Below are 10610 nucleotides of genomic sequence, written 5' to 3'. Positions count from 1 at the left end.
GCCCCCCCTGAGCATCGGCTTTTTAATTACTGCAGTTCGTGGCCTGACTTGATTACCAGTCTTTGCCATTGATGATTTCTATTCTATTTTATATTTATTCCTATGTGCATGTTTATTGTAGAGRGAACAGTACAGTGTCCCAGCTGCTCTCAGTTCTCTTTCAGAAGGCTCTGCCTGTAGCAAGCATCTGGGGAGAAAACAGAATGGGCTCAGCAGAACAACTGCGTCTCTCAAACCTCTTCACACGCCTCCCTTTCTTTAAACTCTCTCTCTACCTCTCTTCCTGCATCTCCCCTACTTTCATCTTCCTTCGTTTTCCTGTCTCCGTACTCCCTCTCTCTCTTTCCTCTCTTCCTTCCCATGTCTCGTCACTCTTCTCTCTCTTTTTTCTACCTGCTTCCTTTAAATCTATTCTCTCTCTTAACTGAGCAAGTGTAGGAACAAGGAGGGTTTGGCTGCATCTAGGGGAGGGTGACTGCCTCTCTGTCCTGTTGTTGTGTTGCTGCAACAGATAACAGCTTTTCACTGTGCTTTTCTTTGGTGTTTATATCAAGTCTCTGGATCCCAATGTGTCTCAGTGTGATAGTTTGTCTCAGGGGGATACCAGCCACAGAATGGAGCTGTCATCCCCACACGCCATCATTCCCAAAATGCAGAACTTCACCAATCCATCATTTCCAAACAGAAACACACTGTGACACATGTATCATTCCAAAAACCCAAACACGCTGATACTGTTATAATTCGAAAACCCTGACACTGTAAACCATTTATGTCTGACACACTGTCACTATGACATGTCAATGTCAGTCTGTTATTATAGCCAGGGTTGGAGACATCCCATAGAAAGTAAATACCCCCTTTCACACAATGGCTGACATCGACACACAAGTATAACCTGGGCGGCAGACGTGGGGCATGGTGGACAACGTCACTGGGGCATAGGGTGGGATTTGCAGAGTGTAATTTCCCACACAAGCCCCTACATCTTCAATGCAACACGTTCCCCCCCATAATTATTAATTATAATTATTATAAGAGGACGGCCTTTCCACTCCATTCACTTCACCTTTGGCCTTTCTCTCTGGTGTTGTGATTACATCCCTGATCCCTATTTGGATTCACTCCTGGATGGATGGAGGGACATATGGAAGGAGAAGCTTTCCACAGATTGTGATGTASCTGGAATCATGCCACCAGTGTAGACCATCCATCCACAGAAGAGGGGGCAGGGGAAGGGGTTCATCCATTCAGTGTGTAAGAGGCAGGGTTCATAGAGAACATCCAGTGTGTGTGTGTGTGTGTGTGTGTTTCAAGTTTAGCGTTTTATTAGTCGTATGTACAGGATACACATTGTATACACCGTTCAACAAAATGCTCACTTGCAGGTTCCTTCTTGACAATGCAACAACAATAAGAAATAATAAAATAGAAGAATACGAACATAAAGTAAATGGCTCAGTAGAACAGAATAAACCTTTTAGCATAAGTATAATACAGTAAGGCACAATTTATAGTCCAATATGTACACATGTGCGTATCAGGGAAGGGGGGATTGGGTGGCAAGTTTTTAAATTGTGCATTATTAACAATGGTAATTAAGAGTCTGGTAGCAGCAGTTGTGATATGTGTGTATCATGAACGAGCGTATGTGTGTGTGTGTTTGTACAGATTGGGATTGAACAGAGCAGTGACAAAGTAACAAATTGGGAGCACRGAAAAGGGATTACAATTACAGTAAATGTCGCCCAATCACCTGACCAATCTCTATCACCAATTTAAGCCTATCATAACTCATTGTCATCTATCTCGCTTACCCACACACACTCTCTATTTCACTCTCTGTGACATAAATTAATCTATAGTATAATACACAGACAGAAATTAATCAGTAAACTCACACTGTCACACAGACATAATGTATTCAAATGGACATTGCTTTTCCYTGTTCAGTTGATGCCTTTGAAACTCTCCAAGCTATTGTTAGTGTGTCTGCGTGTCTGTGTGCATGCATGTACACGTTTGTGTGATTCAAACTGTGATTTATTCAGCAAAGGCAATGTGTGGGTAATGACCTTATWCCAGGTCAGTGCTTAAAGTGTGAGAATGTGTGTGTGTGACCCTGTAGAACATTAGCCATCCATCATATGGTTCACCATTTAGCCTCATCTACACAGCAAGATTCTGATAAACCAGACATAGAAAAAGACAAAACACTATTCTCTGTTCTGCTGTTGCCTCAACACTCTCTCACACGCACACYCACATTCTGATCTGAGTGAACCTGCAGAGGGGTGGCTTGTTTCCCTCTCCTTTTCTGTTCATCCAGACATCTGCTCAGTCCTTCATTAGTAGTCGCTGGCATGTGAATTTTGCCAGGGGAGATGCTAGTTGTTCAAATATTACATAAAGCTGCCGACTCGGCTACTCTCCCCCCTTTCCAAACCCCATCTCTACCCTCACTCACAGATGGTGAGTGGATTTGGTTAATCGTAGCGAAAGCAGGGATTCTACTCGGAATCATTCAATGGTTCCATTAAAACGATTCATTAGATCGCACTACACTCACTGAAGCCCTCCACTCCACAGCTATGGAAATCAACAGAGATGAGTTTGTAGTGGAGGAGGGCTGAGAAAGAGAAGGGGGAACAGAGAGAGAGCGTGAGAGAGATAGAGGAAGAATGTGAAAATGACAAACTGAATGTGTTGAACATTATCTACCTATAACATGTACTGACAGTACATTGGTACTGTATAAACAAGGCTCGGGGCTGTAGCTCAGAAGTTTGCTTTATTGTGCTTTTGGATGGTTTTATAAAAACTAATTCAGAGCATAACAAAGAGAAAGAGGACTCATCTCCCAGTATCTTTCTTTACCCTGATTTCAGCAGCTTGTGTTCATTACAGAGCACCCCTGGGAYTTCTCACTCGCTTTGGTAAACCTTTGAAAACCCTCTTCCCGAAGTAGACACCAGGTTGACAGCTTCTGCTAATGAAGACTTTTCTTGGTATTCACAAATGGCTGTGTTCCAGGCTCTTTGTTGTGAATATCTTGAAAATAAATAATCGAACTCTCCTCCGTTTCTGTTCACTAAAGAAGACTAAAGTAAGGCAAAACGAGGTAAGAATTCAGTGAAGTTAATATTTTTTTGAGGGAATACCACCTGCACCAAAAAAATATAATCACTTAAAATATTCAACAGAAAATAAATATAAAAAATTAAATAGTATTTTTCAAAYGCAAACAAAACATGTACAAAACCAATACAAAAGTATATATAAAACACATTTCGTGGACACATTGGCTTGCACAGCACGTTCCCAAAACCCAAAGCACAACATTTCGGTCCAACCATTTTCTTCAATAAAGTATCTGACCACATAGGCTACCTGTTCTACTGGATGCATCATTCCAAAGAAAACACTTCTGGTTAGACAGTGTCAGGAAAATTACACAAAAAAGGCTTTTTAACTCCTAACAAACTGCATGATAATGTTTTTATTTAATAGTGAAACTAACATGAAAAGTATTTTTTACTTCAAATAACTTGAATCAGCAGTACATGAGTTATTGTGCTGTCCTAAAAATACATTAGATCAGAGACCCAGGGAAATGTGACCAAATGTTGTCCTAATTCAAACAGATTAACTGTTGACAATCATWAAAAAAAATAATCACAGCACCAATCAAAAGATATCAAATAAATGTACTTCGCATTGCTTGCCTCTAATTTTCATCAAAACAGGGACCAAATGTGCCCTTATTAAATAATGAAAGTTGCAAGGTCCAAAAACAACCCCATCCCACTTCTGRGATACAGATCTGAAGGGACCAGATGGGATTAAGTTTAGGGGGAGCTTCCACCCATCCACTTCCTTCACATCTGTCAACACTGTAGGGGCTAGAGAAATTAGCTAGTCAGTGCTTGTCTTCAGGCCAGGTTATGTATTGCTTCCGTCCCTCTTCTCGCCCCTACCTGGGCTCGAACCAGGGACCCTCTGCACACAGACAACAGTCACCCACGAAGCATCATTACCCATCGCGCCACAAAAMCCACGGCCCTTGCAGAGCAAGGGGAACAACTACTTCAAGGTCTCAGAGCAAGTGACGTCACCAATTGAAAAGCTATTAGCGCGCACCACCGCTAACTAGCTAGCCATTTCACATCGGTTACATATGGTACAATCCACCCGAGACACCCAGAGCCCCTCTGTTGACCCCAGCTAAGCCTGCAWGAGCAGGTGCAGCCGTTGATGGGCGATGGCTGAGTTCATGGTCCACAGGAACACTGTCTGCTCTCCTTTGGGCAGCTCCTCCATGGGAACAAACTGCAGTACCTGTCTCTGGCCAACAGAAGGCAGACTGTCAGTGTCCTACTCCCCCCTGGCCAGGCAGCCCATACACTCCTGCAGGTCACCGAGGTGGGGAAGGAGTCGAGCGGCAGCCTCTGGACAGAACCCCACACATACCAGCACCGCCGGCACTTTCTGTTTCCCTTGCCATTGCAGGGAGTGATGTCACATAGGGCTGCCACCTCAGAGAGGATGGAGGTGGTACAAACCATTGGGCAGGAGCTACAGGGAGGGACCAGAGTCCAGGCAGCTGACCTGTCCATGCCTGAGCCTAGGGCATGCCTGCTCCAATACTTAATTAAGGTGGTTCAATAAACCCCCATCACAGAATGGTGAATTCCTGACTACAGGGAGGGCCGCCCCCACTATCACAAACCAGGTGTCCATATGACATTCTGCCAGCGGCCCTGCCAGCACACAGCATGCCCCCGTGCCCGTGCCCTTCCACCCAGGCAGCGTTGCGGRCCTTCCCAACACGCTCCTTCCAGACCAGGGCCTGCAGCTCCCTCCGCTGGTTAAAGGAGCCCATCTGATTCTTCTGGCCCAGGGGCCTCCGACCCGTAACGCTGCAACAAGCTGGGGCCACTGTTACAAGACAACCAGCGGGCCCGCGGCAGAGAACTCACCTACACACAGGAATAGGAAGAACAACTCAAGCCTGGCTTGAAATTTTTATGCAGAAGTTTGTATTAAACAATTCACTGATACTAAATGACAGATCCACCAAAATGAAATCCAGGATGTGGCCATCAGTCACTGAATATCTCATATTATACTCATCAAATTATTCTGAAATTGTAGATAATTATTATCCTAGCACTTTATAATAACGCTGACGGAGCGGAAGCAGCAGTTTAATTATGGCTGCAATCCCGGTAACGGGATCGATATGACAACAGCCAGTGAAAGTGCAGGGCGCCAAATTKAAAAAACAGAAATCTCATAATTAAAATTCCTCAGACATACATGTGTCTTATACCATTTTAAAGGTAATCTTGTTYTTAATCCCACCAAAGTGTCCGATTTCAAATATGCTTTTCAGCGAAAGCACTACAAACGATTATGTTAGGTCACACCAAACCACAATAAGCACAGCCATTTTTCCAGCCAAAGATAGGAGTCACAAAAAGCACAAATAGAGATAAAATGAATCACTAACCTTTATAAACCTTTGATGATCTTCATCAGATGACACTCATAGGACTTCATGTTACACAATACATGTATGTTTTGTTTGATAAAGTTCATATTTATATAACAAAATCTGGGTTTACATTGGCGCGTTAAATTCACTAGTTCCAAAAACATCCAGTGATTTTGCATAGCCACAGAAATACTCATCATAAACGTAAGATGATAATACAAGTATTACACATGGAATTTATAGATATACCTCTCCTTATCAATACGCAACTCGCGTTGTCAGATTTTTTTTAACTTTACGAAAAAAGCAAACCATGCAATAATCTGAGACGGCGCCTCAGAACAATAGTCCAAATTAGCCACCATGTTGGACTCAACAGAAACCAGAAATTACATGATAAATATTCCCTTACCTAGATGACTTCATCATAATGCACTCCAGGAATCTCACGTCCACAATAAATGCTTGATTTGTCGATAATGTCCGTTATTTATGTCCAATTAGTACTTTTGGTTCGCCTGCCCTTACGGTTTGTCCGGTTCATAACTAATAACATCACGTCCTACAACTCAAAAGTATTCCGTAACAGTCAGTAGAAACATGTCAACGATGTATTGAATCACATCTTTTCTTGTCTCAAACTGAATATTGTTATCCCATTCTATAATCTCTGATATCTCAACGAGAACTATATACATTGACTTCAGGATGAGCGACGAAATGTCCAAAAACCCGTCCTCATTTCCGATGGTCCGGTCAACGCGCGCCATGTTACATATGCAAAGTGAGTTTTCGATGGTCAATGGATCCCTCATGGCAGTGGTGACTAATTCTTCCTCTCATTCGCCCCACTTCACAGTAGAGTCATCAGACAAAGTGTCACAGACTGTTGACATCTAGTGGAAGCCGTAGGAAGTGCAAACTCATTCAATCCTCGCTGTGATTTCAATGGTGATCTTGGTTGAACCGACCAGCCTCAGAATTTCACTTCTCTGTTATTTTTTCTCAGGTTTTGCCTGCCATATGAGTTCTGTTATACTCACAGACACAATTCAAACATTTTAGAAACTTCAGAGGTTTTCTATCCAATGCTAATAATAATATGCATATATTAGCAACTAACATGACTGAGGAGCAGGCCGTTACTCTGGGCACCTCTGTGCACCTTTCATCCAAGCTACTCAACTACTGCCCCTGCAGCCATAAGAAGTTAACAGGTAAGCAGGCAGACGGAGGAGTGCTCGTACAGAGTGACATCTTCAGTAACAAACGAGCCGCATGGCCCAGAAGGAAGAGTGCGGCCAGCCTCGCACGATCCGCCACTAGCTCATCAGGGTTCCCTTGGCAGTCAAAGCTCCCGTCCGCCGTCACACATCAATACTGCGCATGTTATTTCACAATAGCTCTGCAATCCAGCAGGTCGCCTCTGGCTCATGATGTCTCCTGTGTTGTCCGAGCCAAAGAACCACACGCAGGCAACGTGTTGGCAATAGAGGAGGTCGTCCTCTGTGATGGTGGTGCCCCCTCCGTTGCCTTGTGATAGGGGTTGAGTGTGTTGGCGCTGCCCAACTCCAGTCACAGTAGAGCGTGTGCTCGCAGTTTTGAGGTAGTGGTTCAGAGCGGCAATGAAAGCCCCTGGAGCCTCCACACTGGTGAACAGTTCGTCAGCTCCCTGCTCTGCAACGCCTCCTCTGGCAGAAGGTGCCTAGGATCTCATAGAACTTGCACCAGGCCTGAGTGCAGATCTCGGCATTGGCGGCGGCTCACACAGTACCAAGGACCTCCCGGCATGCGTTGTTGGAATTGGGTATGTTGGTGCCAGACTTCCAGATCCTTATCGCTGAAGTCGGTTCTTCACCTCATTTAGTGACGTCTTCAGGGCTGCAGGAGGACGTAGTCCTGGGCCGGTGTCTCATGGCTTCACTGGGGTCAGGGAACACCACTCCTCATTGGCCGGTTTGACATATGTCCTGACTTTATTGAAAGATTCTCTGACCTCCGCAACCACTTCCGGGTCAAAGGCTTCCACATCGGTGGGCTCGCTGGTGCCAGCTTTCCTCTCTCCGTCCCCCGGCCCTCCCAACCATCCCTTCACTGGACGCCTCTGCCAGCATAAAAAACAATGTACATGATGACATCCACGATACCAACTAGGCAATGCATGGCATGCGTGCCCTGCGAAGTAATGTAGATTATATCAGGAAAATATTTATTTACACCCCAGTAGTTTTGTTGAACCTTGTTTAGTTTATATCATTAATCCACAAGTCCAATGGGTTCTCTTGTGTTTAAATTTCTACTGCCCGGGGACAAAACACTCACGATGATACTTGCTGACAGTGGTTGATTACTGATCATATGTGCCTAGCTACAATTTGTTGTTGAATGTGATTTATACTATGAATGGGAATTAGTTAGGCCTTTGCCTATTAAATGACATTTGGCATGTGTAACATAATCCAATTCTGGGCTGCAGGTAAGCCTAGTGTTAGAGCATTGGCATTGGGCCATAATCTAAGAGGTTGTGTATCCAAATCCCTGAGCTGACAAGGTACAAAATCTGTTGTCCTGCCCCTGAATAAGCAATTACCCACTGTTCCTAGGCAGTCCATGGTAATAAGAATTTTCTTAACTGCCTTGCCTAGCTAACAGGTTTTTAAAAAATCCGAAGCAACAGGGTGTGTTGTAAATTGCAATCTGGAGTGCCATGACACGCTCGGCGTTTGCTAAAATTCAGCTGGAAGCCGTTTCACTCACTGGAGCGTTCGGCGCCACAAAGAAGCAGTAGGTTTGATCTGAGCGTTACCTCGACAACCGCAGTCAATCACCCAACAACAACTAGCTTACTCCAGAACACAAATGAGAGACACCTCCACTCTGACCATTTTACTCGCCATAGAGCTTTTCATATTATTACCAGAGCTTTGGTGAACTACTGTGTGCTGGCAGACACAATTGAAGCACGTTTTTTGCCGACGCCCATAAATTCAGCTGTGGTTTGAGCGTTCGTAAACTTCCAAAAAAGCTCTTGCATAGCTCTGACGAGAGTTCTTCTGAAAATGCGGAGTAGATAGTCAGAGCAAATTTACGAACGCTACCCACAACAAACGGCAGGTCAGCTTTCTACACCTGACTGACTAACTACGCTAGACCCTCTACGTAAATTAAAGCTAGCTAAATCGTTATATGCATTTCATACAATAGTGCCCTAAAGGCAAAACAAGTAGGGCAAAATAACTTAGTTAAATGTTATAGTTAGGTAAGGATACATAACTTGGCAAGCTTGTTAAAATGGTCACTACACCCGCTCGCGTGACACCATTCACACGGCCGGACATGATTCTGTGAGTTGCTAACAGACTAATGCCCCTCTCCCTTGCAACTAAGCATGCGTACCACTAGCCAAGGGTTGCTAAACTGAAACTACGGTTCCTCCTTAGGCCTAAACAAAATGTTTGTTAACATAGCTACGCTATCTAGTTCTCTGTGACATCTTCTCTGATACTATACAGCTCCGAATACCTTCGATCCTACATAGGCAAAACACTCCATCTCAACGCAACGTTACTAGAACTTCGTCGTATCTTCTGTGTAACTATTAAAATTTCCCTAGCCGTAACTTTCAACTAATATAGTTATTACCGACGTCCGCGGATCTTTTTTGTAACTTTAACAAAGCTTTACCGGCGTAATATACTAACTTGTGTCACATGGTCAGTAACTACACAACCTACGCCTACCTAGCAAATGATAAATCAGCTAACATCCTCTTTGGCTCAGCACAGCTGGCTTCTCAGCAGACACTTCACTGCAGCTGTGTGTGGTTTGTTCCGAGAGTGAGACAGATGTACCCCCCCAAGAAAGATTTTTTTATTATTCTCCTTCTGTGAGGTTTAACGGCGGTTGGCATCCAATATGTTGCATTACCGCCCCAATGAACTATAGATCCATTACACTTTAGGATACTAGATTGAAAGGAGAATCAGAAAAAAAATTAAAACACATTTATTTTTTATTACCCTATCAAATCAAAGTGATTTATATAGCCCTTCTTACATCAGCTGATATCTCAAAGTGCTGTACAGAAACCCAGCCTAGAACCCCAAACAGCAAGCAATGCAGGTGTAGAAGCACGGCTAGGAAAAACTCCCTAGAAAGGCCAAAACCTAGGAAAAAACCTAGAGAGGAACCAGGCTATGAGGGGTGGCCAGTCCTCTTCTGGCTTGTGCCGGATGGAGAATTATAACAGAACGTGGCCAAATGTTTCAAATGTTCATAACATGCGACCAAGCATGTCCAAATATAAATAATCACAGTAGTTGTCGAGGGTGCAGCAAGATCAGCACCTCAGATAAATGTCAGTTGGCTTTTCATAGCCGATCATTAAGAGTATCTCTTACTGCTCCTGCTCTCTAGAGAGTTGAAAAACAGCAGGTCTGGGACAGTAGGTACGTCCAGTGAACAGGTCAGCGGTTCCATAGCCCAGGCAGAACAGATGAAACTGGAGCAGCAGCACGGCCAGGTGGACTGGGGACATCATCATGCCAGGTAGTCCTGAGGCAACGTCCTAGGGCTCAGGTCCTCCGAGAGAGAGAAAGAAAGAGAGAATTAGAGAGAGCATACTTAAATTCACACAGGACACCGGATAAGACAGGAGAAGTACTCCAGATATAACAAACTGAGCCTAGCCCCCCGACACAAACTACTGCAGCATAAATACTGGAGGCTGAGACAGGAGGGGTCAGGAGACACTGTGGCACCATCCCATCAACTAACTTTATACTCATTAAAACCCATCACCGTATTCCACTACTTTAACCCTCTCTGATCCTACCTCAGGCCAACAGCCTGGGAAGATGGGAAATTGCCCCTCAACACACCCTGTAACTCTTCTGAAGTTAAATCTCATARACCCAAATACTTCTCTGCAGTTGCCACCACAACCTATATTTTCTGTGATTTACTTCCCATTTCTGCYGTACAGTTGATAACCATTACTATGAATGCTAAGAAGCMAACCTTACTGAAGCATAACTCACTGATTGGCCTATCCCTTTGTACTGGCACAAATCTACTACTCACTGGGATCCTCTCAGGATCCCTCACCCTTGAC

General features: G+C 44.2%; 2 pseudogenes; both read right to left on the bottom strand.

The window, feature by feature from the left end:
* Positions 1–2411: 2411 nt before the first annotated feature.
* Positions 2412–5122, bottom strand: LOC139028875 (cap-specific mRNA (nucleoside-2'-O-)-methyltransferase 2-like; annotated as a pseudogene).
* Positions 5123–6707: 1585 nt separating this feature from the next.
* On the bottom strand, positions 6708–10037 carry LOC111974447 (cap-specific mRNA (nucleoside-2'-O-)-methyltransferase 2-like; annotated as a pseudogene).
* Positions 10038–10610: the final 573 nt, after the last annotated feature.

Source organism: Salvelinus sp. IW2-2015, linkage group LG15 (assembly GCF_002910315.2).
Source record: "Salvelinus sp. IW2-2015 linkage group LG15, ASM291031v2, whole genome shotgun sequence".
NCBI classification, from domain to species: Eukaryota; Metazoa; Chordata; class Actinopteri; order Salmoniformes; family Salmonidae; genus Salvelinus; species Salvelinus sp. IW2-2015.
The sequence above is the reverse complement of the archived record's forward strand: the minus strand, read 5'-3'. Positions and strand labels throughout refer to the sequence as shown.